This window comes from Micropterus dolomieu, linkage group LG11, assembly GCF_021292245.1.
Source record: "Micropterus dolomieu isolate WLL.071019.BEF.003 ecotype Adirondacks linkage group LG11, ASM2129224v1, whole genome shotgun sequence".
Lineage (NCBI taxonomy): Eukaryota > Metazoa > Chordata > Actinopteri > Centrarchiformes > Centrarchidae > Micropterus > Micropterus dolomieu.
The window spans coordinates 3,213,621-3,228,437 of NC_060160.1; the positions used below are offsets into that span (position 1 = coordinate 3,213,621).

The window sequence follows — 14,817 nt, forward strand, 5'->3', positions numbered from 1 at the left end:
GACCAAAGGCTGCTTTTCCATTGTTGGTACCAATTGAGTATAATGAAGAGACACACGATTCAGGTTCATAACAAATTTAATGACAAACGGGATAAAGCCATCGAGTTCTTAAAAGAACTCCAGCACAGAGAAAGGAACAAAAAAGACAAACATAACCATAAAATGCTAAAGTTTGGAGGGTCTGGAGCACCTCAGGTCCAGACCCTGTTGATAAATACAAATTAAAAGTTACGTTGCATTCTACTGGTTTTATACAAGCGCTGACTGACATTTGCATCTGACAGCTCTTCCCTGTCAAGAGGTCGGCTTGCTGAAGGCCAGTATCAACTATGAGATGATATTTTTTTAGGATGATATTTTTTTTTGTTCAGTAGTATTCGTCAGGCTCGTGACGAGAGCGGGCCCCTTGCACTTATGTGCAGGACTTTGTCGGTTACATTGTAAAAATGCAACTACGTTCATCAAACAACAGTAGACACTTAGCTCACCTCCTATCACTGTTTTTACAATTAGATCACGTGGTATGTATGCCCTCAAATGTGCATTTCCCCCTTTGCCATGATGTCAGTCAGTAGTAAAAAAAATTGATTCCACAGAATGAACATTGTCTTATTTTCTTTAGCACATTCGTGTCACAAAGCCACATATGCAATGATGATTGCTGGGTAATATGAGTACGGCTCTTAAGTTTTCTATTTGATCACGTGACAAGACGATGAGACTTTAGCTAGGTGAAACCTGGTGAAACGTGAAATCTGACAGGTAGACTACCAGAGCACACGTGCAAGCTAGCAGTCATACCATTCAAACATAAAAGTTGTTTTCAAGAAGACACAGGAGAGAAAAGAACCAGAGGAGAGGGTCGCAAAGCTCCCAGATGAGACTGTTTAGGATTTTTTAACTGAGGACATTGTCAAATATTTTGCTCAAATCAAGGCTCGTCTTATGCCATTCAAATAGGTGAGTACATGGGCATTTGGGTGTGGCTGCCGTGCCGCTGTTTTAAAGGCTATTATCATTTCGGTGACAGATCGCCGCTGAGCACCTGTTCAATTGTTTGGATGTGCTTGTGGGTATTAAACTGTGTGTGCGCCGTAGCTGGCTTGTTTTTCAGGACATGGTGTTGTTTTTAAGTAGGCCGCTTTTATTTACCACCATCTTATTTACCATGTCTTGCTTCTCTGTCAAAGAGGAATGTGGTTGCCCTGATTCGGAAGGTTATTGTACTGAAAATGCCAGAAAAAGTCTGCGTCATTTCAGCACTGTGGACACCTCCTGTATTGACGTTTCAGGATTTTGACATTGACAGGACTTGCCATGCTCCTTAAAACCCTCTCTTTGACTTCTGCACTTTGCAAATACAAAAGTCTAGGTGACACAGGCGGACTGTAAAATCCATCAGATGATGATACTTTAGATTGCTGCATCTGGGGGTGCAAGCAAAACAGCCACAGCAGCAGCGTGTTGGAGAGAATCACATTAAAAAGAACTGTTCAAGTAAATATGTTAGAATGGAAAGTGTGTGTGTACGTGTGCTTCGTAACTGTGGAGCCAAGGGCCCATCATAACAGCCTGCACCGGGGCCCGTTGTTACTACCTTACACTAATGGACTGGGTCGTTTATTTGGAGAGGAGCCGGCCGCGGTGGTAATTTGGCTCCCGGTAAAAACCTCCTGAATGGTCAGCAGTGAAGAAATTCTAAACTAAAAACAAACTGAGCAGCTAAACTCAGCTAACGCCAGGTTATTTCCGACAAGGATTAGTCGTCGATATTCTCTGACCAATCAGCAGTCTGCAGGGTTTTCACATGACCTTTTGGTATCGCCGCAGCTCGGCAGATACAACCAGCTACAACTTTTCCCCAATGGAGATCCAAAAAAGGTGAGTAGAGTCGAGCAAGTCGAGCCGGTAACACGCGGTGGAAAAGGGACTAAACTGTACACAATTGTCATGTCAGATGGTGTGGTGTGAATATCTCTACAAGGGTGTCATCCGTAACATTTAAAGGAAAACTGGACCGTATCACTACGGGCAATGTGCACAAAACAAAGAGGTGTTTATCCGCAAATGTATCTGAAAATGGGGTGACGTGTGACCTTGTGCAAGACTCCTGACATATCTATGCAGAGAGAAGCATCTGAATAGCGTCTGAATGTCATATTTAACTTTCATTTCAGTTAACTGTGATGGATTAGTTTTAATTCTCTGCGAGTTGAACTTCATAGAAATCCACTGAAACAATTGGCTGGCTGGCTGAGTTCATCTTGGATAAACAGGAATGCAGCTGATTTGAAGTCAGGATGCAGGAGAAATGAATCAGGAACGGCCTTTTCTCAGAGCGGCGGAGATGTTTCTGCTCTTGGCCTTTCTCTCCTCTCTCACTCCTGTTTAAAACAAAGCCCTGGCTGCTGTCAATCAACTCCGTAATAGCCGGCGAGGAGAGGCGGCGAGGTCGTTATGACTTCATGAAGCGTCTGCTCACGAGCTGATTGGATGAATTAGTGACCGCAGTCGTTAGCGGCCGTGCTTCAGACAGACACTTAATGTCTCCGTATTAGCACTAATGGAATGCAATTTCAGCTCTCTCTCTGCTCTCCATCACCCCGCCCGGCCATGATCCCGGGGCCACCGCCGGACCGTCGTCTAGGTAACTGTAATCACGTGTTAACGCCCGGCCCCCTTCCTCCTCCTCCTCCTCCTCCTCCTCTTCCTCCTCCTCCTCCTCCTCTTCCCATGAACCCCCTCACTGAGACAGAGAGAAAATTAGAGATCGCTCTTAATAAGAGTCCTGGTGCTAAAAGAAAATGACCAATATTCTTCCCCAGGCAGGGAAATGATTTGAGCTGCAGCCAGTTTTGTGAAGGAGCAGCGGGGGAGATTAGCTCGATTAAGGCCAAATCAGACCTGCTTCCAATTTGATGAGAGAAGGGAAGATAATAGCTCTCAGATTGGTTCCTCATGCAGCTCCGGCCTTCACTGAGGGAATTAACCCACTCTTTGTCTCTCCATCTCTCAGGGTGACTCCACTCCCTCAACCAATCAGAGATACTTGCTGCTAAATTAGAAAGCTAATATAACCTTTTCTCCTGCGAATTACCTTCATATCCAACTTGGTTTCATTAGCGTAACAATGTTTTTTTTTGGGTGGGGGGGGGATTATGTTTTCTACTTGTACCTTGGCTGCCGAAAATTGTCGTTTCTGATCCAAGTTTCTGTTAATATCAGGAAACCACAAATACAGTTGTGCTTAACAGTTTAACCAGAGTTCAAGCCCCTCCCCTTCCAGTGGACCACCATGGGACCTTTATATGTACAGAAGTCAAGAGACAATACATTTTTTGATCCCATTTGAAAATACAAATGTGACATTTGTGAATTTGAAATATAGTTTTGCAAGTCAAGAAAGTCGCAGTTTGTCGTAAAACGTTTGAAGTATAAGACCACAAACCCAAAAGTCGGGTATGTGACTTCATAACGATTTCTCTGAAGCTAATGTTACTGAAGCTAACGCCTGTCATAATGTACCACCATCATGCCTGTGTGTATTGTACCAGAATGTAAACATACAAGCAACGTTCCTTCACTGCCCGGGAACCAGGAGGAGAGACCGATTTTATCCATGAATGGTTTTAATTTGAAGCAACAGCAGTGGGAAATGTTGGGTTAGCATTAGCAGTAGCTTAACCAGCTCTGATGCGCCTGTAGGAGAGTGAGGCGGATATAAAAGAGAGTAACACTAGATTACATGCTGCACTGCTGCGAATGTGAGCGTGGATTTATTTCTAATCCAGCTCAGGAGTGACAATGACATCTACCAGAGAGGTGTATGTATGATCGTAAATACATTTAACGGTTACTGCCGACAAATACCAAAAAATATCAAAAATGGAGTTCGTGAAAATCTCTTAAAGGAGCGAAACTTTGCAGTTGACAAATAAATCTTACATCAAGAAAAAGCTTTCATCCGCATTTCCTTAGTGAATGGATTTATTGGCTCAGTTCTCATCCTGATCATTAAGAACAGATTTTGTATTTGGACTGTTGAGGAGAAGACAATGGTCGTGGTTAAACATTTAAAACAAACCCAGACTACAAAGACCAAATGAACTCCACACTCCCTACTTTACCCTGGGTTACTTGAACGTCACATTACTTTACTGAGATATTCAGGAGATTTTTTCCTCTTCCTGTTCTCGGATGCTCGTTTCAGACGGTGTTGAGGTGAAAAAAAAATCATTTAGAAGAGAAAAGACTGAAACGATTGGATGTGACCTTTTACAGAGAGAAACGATGAGAAGATGGAGAAGAGGAGGTGATCTGAGAGGAGAGGTGCAAACACAGCCAGCGTGGAGGAGAATTAACGGGACCGACTGCTCCCAGATCAGACGCCGTCCACGGCCTCGGCTCACTTTACTACGCTTTGACATTTCAATGATGTCACACGTCTACATGTGCAGTTACAGTTCTACAGTTGTATAGAAACCCATTTGAATGAGTCAGGAGATTTATTTTCGTCAAGGAGGTCAGATGATTTTATGATTGTTCAAGGGTCAGTTCACATTCTCCAGTGTTTAAGTACGTTGTTGGCCTGATTATTTGGCCTGAATACCAAAAACCAAGTCAGGTGATGTATTATAAATAGCAAGAAAGTCGGCGTAAGGTGGTGGTTGGATGGGTCAAACCTTCACACGGTTGAATGATGTTTGAGTCCCATGTGAAACCAAGTAAATGTTGAATTATTCAGAGTTTTAAGTTAAATGGCATTGCTGACTTCTGTCACGTGATTTAGGCTACATCACGTGACTTACTTACTTTAACCCAAACCACAATGTGTGAACAAGTTTTGTTGCATCAACCTACCCAAACTGCTGTGGTTCCACAACGTTAACCATGTGTTTAATGTCATGGTGCTTGTGTCAAGTGATTTACGTAACACACACTCTGGTTGCTTGTTGCTTGATATGCCTGTTTAAAGCTAAAGTGCAGGACTTTTACATATACATGAACGTCCATGCAGAAAGCTCCACTGAGAACAGTTTGTTTGTTATGATGGTATAGTTTTTCTAAAAAAATATGTGCAGTGTCGTGTTGTATGCAGTAATGCCAATAAAGCCTTTTGAAAACGAAAGTGATGGACGGTGAGGACAAACCCCGATAACCGTTGGTGTGGCTTTGCACTGAGAGAAGGACTGAGGGCAGACACAATGTTGTGTTTTTGGTTAAAAAATTTTGGTAAAATATTTTGAGGAGGCTACCGCAAAACTCAATTAGATGCCTGTCCCTTTTACTGGCCTGATTTTATGGTATGTAGCTACTACGTCTACTTGACCTCAGTTCAATTGACCTCGATTATTGTCCTGGAACTGTTTCTCTGTATTTTTTAACTATTTCTAAACATGAGCCTGGGACGAGCTCACCTGTGGGCGTACCTCATGAGCAGGCTCCACTTACTATTTTGAGTGCATGAGTGCGTTCACACTGAGAACTAGGGCTAAATGCAGTGCACTATGAGTACCCGGATGGTGCACTCATAACAGTCAAAAAGTTGCGTGGGTAACGCTGCACACTTCTTACCCTTACGGCCGCCATCTTAGCCACATAGCAGCAGTCAGTTTTTGTCTTCCACTCCTATTGGCTACTGGGGTTCTTGCCTGCCTGTGGCTGTGGTCGGTGCGGCGCGGCGTGGTTGTGGCGTCCCACTCTCACTAACAACTACATTCTGTAACAGGCTTATGCGCACACACACACGCACACACAAACATACAGACACATTCACCCACATGCACACAGACACACACAGTCTGACATATAGACACACACATAAACATATTTAGGTTCTCTATGGTAGAATTATTCTTGATGCTTTTCTTTCAGTTACTTATTTAAATTAATTGTTGTGATTCCAGGTCTCATGGCTGTGCTGTGTTGTTTATTTATTTTGCTTGACTGTTTTGACTTCTCTCTCAGTTGTCTTCCTGTGTCAGCTGTTTATTGCTGCTGTTCGACTGGTTATCTCTTTGTTTTTTTGTTGTTTTTGTTTGTTTGTTTGTTGTTTGTTTTTCCCCGCCCCAAGCCCCCCATCCCCGTTCTCTTGCAGGTGTTGTCCTTTCTTTGTGCTGTATGTTTGTGTGGTGTTTGCGTCCCCCATCCCCATGTCTGTCCCCTGTCGGGCCCGGTAACAAATCAATTTAAATAAATAATAAAACAGACAAAGGAGTATATTAATACTCTCTTGTTAAAGTAACATCTGTGAGCCACAATATGGTATCCATCTCCTCAAAATCTATACCAAGCTGCTGGGCAGGACAAGTTAAAAAAAATAAAAATAATCAAGACATTACATTGTTAGCTGACAGTTACAGGTTACAGTACTTGCTTTTTATTGCTTTTATTTTATATAATTTTTATTTATGCATCAATATACCAAACCAAATTCCTTTGCAATAAACCGGATTATGAGCTTTTGTTGTGAATGATAAAACCTGGCTGGAGCTCTGCATGCGATCTTGCGATCATTATTTCTTCTTAGTGCACAACCGCAGTGTTTGATTTGAGACATACTACCCTGTCGAAATGAACACACTAAGCAAGTAAGTGCACAGTGTACTGCATGTAAGTGTACTGACGGAAGTACCAGAATTAAGAAACACTGCTGAAGATAATTTGAAAAATGTGATGTTGTTTTTGGGAACTTCTGATAAATTCCACATTAGAATAAGCTTCACTTATTTCATCTTCAACATTACAAGCAAATACAGATTTCACTAGCAATAGATGGAACAATTGCTCAGACTTTAAAGTGATCAAACAAAATTACAATAAATACAAAAATACAAACACATTCAGGCAGTATGCCGTGTTAATATTGTTTTAAGTAAACTGTGTATTCTTTATACTGTCTCAACAGAAAAACAAATGCAGACTCTCTTCTGTGAGAATAAATGTCAAATACTTGTGTAGTTTGTAGTTGAAATGTTTTTCTGGTTTTGTTCTATTTCGGGGACGAGATGATGAGACGATGATCCCTCTGGGGAAATTGTATTTCACAGCTGATGTCAGAATGTTTCAGTGTTTCTCAGCCTTAATTGAAAAGTATGTTGAAAAGTAATTTCAGAAGCAAATTTAAACTTTGAAAAGTGTCTGAAGAACAACAACACCGACATTAAAACTCCACCAGCCTCCCATTCTCACTCAATTAGACCGTGATTGGTGGAAATTAGACCGTAATTAAACTGAGTGCTGCTTTCAATATTTTTAAAGCACAAAAACAATATTTTACATTTTATTTATTACGTTTTCTCTCTCTGCAGAGAAGCAGTGAAGTCTTTCTGCAGAATATTTTGTAGATAATTAAATGTGATGTCGCCCATATGTTTTAACACAGATTGCTTTAGTTGCATGTGTAAATGAAAAGAGTGTGAGAGGTGACACCAAAAAACATATGCAAATGAGACATCAATTCAGCGACTGTTTGATCTCGTGGTCAACTTTCCATGAGCTCAGATAAACAACGCTGTTCAAGAGGGGCTTAAAAAGTCTATTTATCATAAGAAGGAGGAAGATTTTCTCAGGCAATAGAGGAAGACTTGATCACAAACATTAACATCACCCCATATGGAGGCACATGGTTTTCACTGGACAGGAAGGAGATGAACTGTAATCTGAAAAGTAATTTAAACTGTCAGACAAATGTAGTGGAGTAAAAAAGTACAATATTTGCCTCTGAGATGTGGGGAAGCAGAAGTATAACATTGTATAAGATGGAAATACTCGAGTAAAGTGCAAGTACCTCGAATTACAGTACTGTGTGCAGCTTCTCATAGATTACGTGACTTTAGTGATCCTCTGATTTTCCATGTAGCGCCACCAACAGTTAAAACTTTTACCCAGCAAGCGACATACCTCTGCCTCTGTAGCCTCACAGCACTGCTAGCATAGCTCTTGTTAAAATTCATATGAAAGCTAAAGAGGGTTGAATGCCGAGGAAGTTAAAACCCAGAGCTACTGAGAGAGAGAGAGAGACAAGACCTCCTCCTGTTAACATGACACATGCTTCAACTCCTCCATCTTGTTTTCATGCGGTCTGTCTGTTTCCTGTCTCTCTCTCTCCTCACTTTCCTTTGGTCAAACACACACACAGATTAAACAGCCTCGAGACAGTTAGATGGGCTTGTGGTTGAGGCGGGCGGGGCTAAGCGCTGTCACATGTCAGCAGTGGGGGCAGCAGATGATTGGTCAGTTCGGTAAGCGAGGGCAGCATTACTGTTGTGTTTCCCCACATCAAACACCTTTTCAATCCGTTGCTTTGACAACCGTCTGCCGGCAGCTGATTGGAGCTGACTGCGGCAGGTTCAGTCGGGTCCTCCAGCCGCCCTCACGCTGGACGGCTTCGGCTTTAAAGTAAATGCACTGAGAGGGAACTAGATGATGATTTATTTTCAGTTTCTAATCACACAGTTTTCAGGGTCTTAAAAATGTTATTTGTGGTATTTCCTTAACTGTGAAGTTAAAACTAAATCAAATGAAATGAAATGTGGAAGAGTCTTGCGTACTTGTGAATCTGTTTTCCAAGCCCCACCTTAGTTGCTGTTTCAATTTTCTAATAAAAAAACTGCAGAAATGAAAAAATAAAAGAAGCTTAGCTGAGGTGGAAAACTTAGTTTAGACTTCATGAATAAAAGAAGAAGAGCTGAAAACATCAGATTTGTGTGGAGCGACGAGGAGGCTGCAACCTTCCTCACATTAACACATGAAACTAACAGATATCTAATTTCCATCATGTTCTCCACACGGTTTTCCGTTGTTAGAGCTTTGACTGGAGCTCTTTTAATGGCGCGATCACCTCGTTTTGATCTTTTTCTTCTGCGATGGTTTAATGGCAGCGACTGGAGATGACAACTGTTAATAATTTATATAACAGTAGAGGATGGAAACACCAAGTAATTATTTTTCTTTCTGACTTTTGCAGATTTTCTGGGGAAAGTTGCACTAAATGTGGATGGAAATGTGACCACAGAGAGCCAAAGTGAAACAGGATCTTCTGCTCAAGAAGAAGGAAAATCTGATTCAAAGTCCTGTTGATATTTGGAACACAACTAACTAAAAATCCAGCTTTGAAACAAAACGTTACTCACCAACATAGTGTTTAATCCAATACATCTGCTCAGCCATAAACCTTTATGATGCAAGCAGGTTTACTGTAAAGTGACGACTGAGTGTATGTTGTTTGAGGTTCTTGGTGCTGGTTCCCCAGGTTCCCCAGGTTCCCCTTCCTCTAAAGCCAGTTGGATTCTCCCACTTCCTGTTTGACAGCCTGTACCTTCACCTGGGAGCACCTGCAACAAACTTCTAGGTAAATGAAACTGAATAATTAACGGACAATCAATGAGTGCATCAATAAATACATTTTAATGTGAGTAATAATTGTATTGGTAGTTCGATCTTTCATTAACGATGTGGTTTATGTCAGTGTGAATACTGAAATAACCAGGAATGTTCTGTTGTTAGCAAAGTTAGCATGTTCAGCTAAGCTAACATGCTAAGTCTCAGAGGTCCTGGGCTACAAAGGAGAGAGTGGTGCTAGCTTAGCAGCACATAGAGAACAACATCCCTATTTTGAAAATGTGAGATTAATAGTATCGTGAGTGCAGTTTATGTTTGACAGACGAGTGTTTGTGCCTGAACTGATAGTGGAGCCTCACGGGAGGAGCAACTGTTTCTATATTTGCTCCTGCTAATTAGTTCTATATAAATGTCATTTATAGGAGAAGCTTCTCACAGCTGTAAGTAATTGTGGATGGGGGTGAAACAGCTTCAGGAACATACCAGAAAACAAAGTATTATATATTTGGACATTTTGTTGTCTATAGATTTTATTTTTGCATAGGCCTACTTGCTACTAAAACACTTAACCATGACAATGATAGTACAGAGTGTGGTCTATAAGTATGTCCTATGGAATAGGTACACAGTAGAGGTGAGCTCATCAGGACACGTCAAACAATATAAACTGAAAAGATGTCTTTAGCTCTGTTACTACAGAGGAGCCTTAATTAGTGATAATTCCCTCTGCCAGGCGTTTGGTCATGTGTGTTTATCTGTCTGCAGCTAATCTCCCATACTACTGGACCCATCAGCCTAATTTATTTTTTTTTAGTGCACCTTTATGATCGTGTGCTCAAGGACCTTAAAATAACCACGTTACTTAACAACTTTTTGTTTCACACAGGAAACGAACACCGGCCTCCTGGGTGAAAGTCCGGCTTCTGACCATATTCACCCTGACCACCTCCTTATTCAAACTTTTCTGTTATTTATAATAGGCCCACTTTTAGTGTTGAATAATGAGACTAAAGGGCTTCCACCAGTGCATTGAACTATGACGCTAAAGGCTGCCATATGCATTGGTACCAGACCTAATATGTTACGCACGTTTATTGTTTCCTTATTAAGTTCATACAGTGAGGTGAACCCAGGATGCTTGGTTACAATGCCTTTACACTATTCTATACGTCTAAATAAGAAACATTACACTATACTGTAGCCTGCCCTGCATTATTATTGTAAGCTGTGTGTATTTTTTCCCTGAGTTTTGTCTCTCAGGCAACATCGAGCCAACTCTACCCTGTGATTGCTGGAGCTTGTTGCAGCCTGACACGAAGCTTTGCAGGTTCAGGACATAAAAAAAACCCCTCTCCTTTGCATGTTCTTTTGGGGGGAAATAACATCTTTATATTGTCACTACAGGTGACATTGTGTATGCTACTGCAACAAAGGACTGTGTTTATTTTTCGCAACTGAAGCCAGATCTTGCTGTATTTTATAATTTGGGGTTAGAGATGCAGCCTTGTTTTAGGCCACATCTCGGACTCTTTTATTAGACTTACTGAAGGCAAAAAGACCAGCTGACCAGATAATATAAACCACATTCACATGTGAAACCACACCATCTTAATTAACATGAAGTGAAAAAGGATAAAATCTCTTCTTTCATTAAATTATGTGGGGACGTGTGCTGAAGTTTCTGTTTCCTCCACAGGATCGTAAATCCGTGTCTGATGGAGCCCGAGTTTCAGCGAGTTAATTTTGAGTTTTTGGAGGAATTGAGATGCCTACAATCGTCAAATCTGCCAGAACCAGATGGACAGAAGTTTTTAAAAAAGGTATTTAAAATCTATTGTATGTTTGTCATGAAACACTGATGGAGGCCTTCTGCCAAACATGCAGGTTATTCTGTACTAAAAAGATATTTTTAGATCATCATCATCAGGAGCCAGGATGAATTTATTCTCCTGCTTCTGAGAGGCGAGGCAGCCACACTTTGATTTTTCTTGATCAGATGTCTTTTCCATCATCTCCATCACCGACCTGCAGCCTGTTCTCAGTGTCCCTGATTTGCACTTTGATTCAAGCACCACTGGGTAAAGCAAATTTCATCAAAGTTGTTTCCTGAATAAAAAATGAAGGCGTTTATTTCGCTCTGCGGAGCACATCGCTGACAGCTGACGGAGGCTCAGGCAGACCGATGGATATCATGTGAGTGAGAGATGTGACAAACGCCAACAAAACCTGCACTGATTTGATCCAACATGGGCAGTAGGTTTATGGGAATCTGTATTTTCTGAAGAGGAAGAAGAGTTAATACCAAACACATTGACAGAGTCACAGTTTGTAGTACGACACGTAAAAATAATTGTGATATTTTTATTTCTTTCTGCCCTGAATGACTAAATGGAAATTAAACAGGATTCAATGTGGGGAAAATTCGCCAATCCTTGCGCCTGAATTTCTGCAGTTTAGAACCAGTTATTGCCATTTTATCATGCATAATGGTGATAAGTGAGTGGATCATGCTTTTGAGTAGTGAGGTCCATCACCAGATTTCCAACCAACAATTTGAAAAGAATAAAAGTTAACTTAAAACTTAAACTTAATTTTGCAAAGTAAATATATGTTGTTAGGGAGTTGAAAAATTGTACATTCTAAAGCTGTGAGGCAAAAGATACTCCTGGAAAACCGCACAATAAAAGCAAGAAAATGGCATATATAAGATTTAATCTTACTTAAATCTAAGCAGCAGTGGTGTACTGGTGTTAAAGTCATGAGAAATATATCAAATTATAGCAGAAACACACAAAATCAAACTGTTACACACACTTATCTCAGTTGTCAACTTAAGAAATTTGTCACAAAGAAAACCGTTCACAGCCCCCAGGCTTTCTTTAATGTTTCTGTGGTTTCCCTTCAGCTTCCACAAAGTGTTTGCAGGTCTTCTGAGCTCCACAAACAAAAACAACAATTTAATATCACACAATACTAATAAAACAAGAAAAGGCAAAACAAGCCAAATATTAAGATCAGAAAATAGGTGACATGCTCTGCATATGAAAAGATAGACAATTGGAGCTCAATAGTAGTTTGTTCTGTGAAACATTGACACATTTTTCAATAATCCTCTTCATTGTTTTGGGTTTTAGAGGCAAATATCTCAGAAACAGACGTCTCAAAACAATCTGCATGACTAGGTAGCACTAAAGGGACACAGTTGTGACACATTGCAGCGGTACCAAACCTATGCTGATTCCCACCACTGACCACAACCTCCTCTGGGTCTGCAAGAGGAGCTTTTTACTCACATTCAAAGAGTGTTTGGCTCAAATTCTTAAATTCAATCGGAGGTTTGTCTCTTCAAATATTTAGCTTGGACAGTCAGCCCTCCAGGTTTGTTTTGAATCCTTCTGATCGAAGGAATAATTAATGCACCTCCTTGGTAACCACTGTATATCTGCAGGTCTGTCAGAGAGCAGCAGCGTCTGCAGAGTTTTCTCTTGTTTCCTGGTGTTTTCTGGCTGTTTGGATCCAAACACACCGGCTGTGTGTTCAGGTTACGGCCTTCCTTCTCAGCGAGGAGGTCCGATATCTGACAATCATCCACCTTCCTGTGTGATAACCAGCCATTAGCTGATTGGAGGGCGTCGATGTGTAATAATATTCCAGCAGGCCATCGTCTCCTCAGGGCGGTTCGGTGCTGGTGATACTGGTGGTGTGGTGGGGGTGGGGTGGAGGTCCATCCATCTATCCAAATCAGCATTAATCAAGACGGCTCGCTTCATTCCTCCTCGCATCAAATCAGACAAATGATTACTGGCATTCAGCCGATGACGGCCGTCGACAGCGAGGGGCCATAGCCGCTCCGCAATCAGGCCGCTGCTCGCTTCCTGGAGAGAGGAGATCCCTCCTCAGAATCACAGTGTTTTTCTTTTCTCAACTAATCATTTATTAAAAATGACGATGATTGACGTACAGAAAATAAAGGAATTGTGTGTAAACGCCTGGAACCTGCAAACCTGAAGCTGAGAGTATTTAGATCAGCCCGTCCTGAAAATACTCATCATTCAGTTTTGGGGGTTTTTTTTGTAATACTTCTCTTAATCAAGCTCTGTTCCAGCAGAGATAATTTCATTTCCACTGTGGTGTAAATACAGCGGACTGCCCCGAACACCACAGAAGAAGAAGAGACGACTTATTAGGATTCACATTTATGATGTTAAAGGAGTTGTTTCTTACAATTGTCTTAAAATGCTTGTACTTGCATAATTTTTGTGCATTTCAATGTGACCTCCCGAAGCTGCGTTTAACATGTTTGTGTTTTCATAATGGCGGCGGATAAAACCAGTTTAACCTTTTTTCAAAAATGTCCTCACTTTGCAAAAACATCCCCGCTTTCCCAAAAAGGCTTCCGATGTATCCTCACTATCCCCAAATGTCCAGAAAAGGAGTCCCAGGCAAAATGTCCCCACTTGTCTCAGGACCAGATAAGTTGATCTCATTTTGCAAAACGTTTCTTTTCCCAAATGTCTTCGCTGTCCACAGATGTTGCTTGTCCAAAAACTATCCTCGCCTTTCCAAAATGTCCTCAACGGACGACCAGAAAGATTGTCCTCTCTCTCCAAAAAGGAACCTGCTTTCCAAATATGTCCTCGCTTTTCAGAGGTCTTCTCACTTTCCCAAAATGCTCTAACTTTCTCGAAATAATGTAAATTTCCAAAATGTTTTCATCTTCATCCCGTCAAGCATCTATTTAGAAACCTGTGAGTGATTACACGGTTGCTTCCTACACACCTGTCACCTGTAAAACTACAAATCAAACAACAAAGCACATTTTTATGAAATCTTATTAAGTAGCTGATTAGCACGATCGTTTTTCCTGACTTCAAAATCAGTTTGTGTTTCCGAACTGTTATTTTTATTACACTAAACATGAATAAGAACCTGTCACACAATCCCACATTCAATTGTATTAATTACCTTATAACTGGATTGCAGTTCATTAAATATACATTGTGTTTGTCTGATAGAAAGCAGACACCACACTGAGTCTTTGTATTCTCACTTTGACTTGTCTGTGACCTAAGTGGTGTTTGTTTCTAAACAGAGGTATTGAAACTTGACACTAGCTCACCTGAGCAAACACAAGCCATGGGGGGGGGGGGGGGGGGGGGGGGGGGGGGGGGATTTGGGTTAAAAGAAGATATAAGAGAGGAAGGAGTCTGGAAATGCTAGTAGCACTTCGGGTCGCTAACTAGCTAGCGAAGTGTGTGTTTAAGGCGTTGACGGTCCCCCGAGGCAACTTACCTTAACCTTAACCGTCACAGAAGTGTGCGCCTAAACCAGTAAAGTCAGTAAATATATGCATGTCGACCGGCTAGCCTCCTTTGCGTTGATATGCAATAGCAAACTGCAACGTATCATACACACGCAAAATCGATGTTTTGCATACAATAGCCACGGTTTTGTCAAAGCGTGTATATGTGACGC

At 41.3% G+C, this 14,817-nt stretch overlaps 1 long non-coding RNA gene across 6 annotated transcripts in view; it reads left to right on the forward strand.

The window, feature by feature from the left end:
* Positions 1–9,225: 9,225 nt before the first annotated feature.
* LOC123979117 overlaps positions 9,226–14,817 on the forward strand; it is a 9,215-nt gene continuing 3,623 nt past the window's right edge. For 4 of the 6 annotated variants that reach the window (XR_006827148.1, XR_006827146.1, XR_006827151.1 and 1 more), the window contains exons 1-2: positions 9,226–9,352; positions 11,039–11,162. This is a non-coding gene — a long non-coding RNA (uncharacterized LOC123979117). Of the gene's footprint in view, positions 9,353–10,228; positions 10,407–10,589; positions 10,670–11,038; positions 11,163–14,817 lie in introns of all 6 variants that reach the window. The other 2 variants (XR_006827147.1, XR_006827150.1) reach the window with 2 other exon arrangements.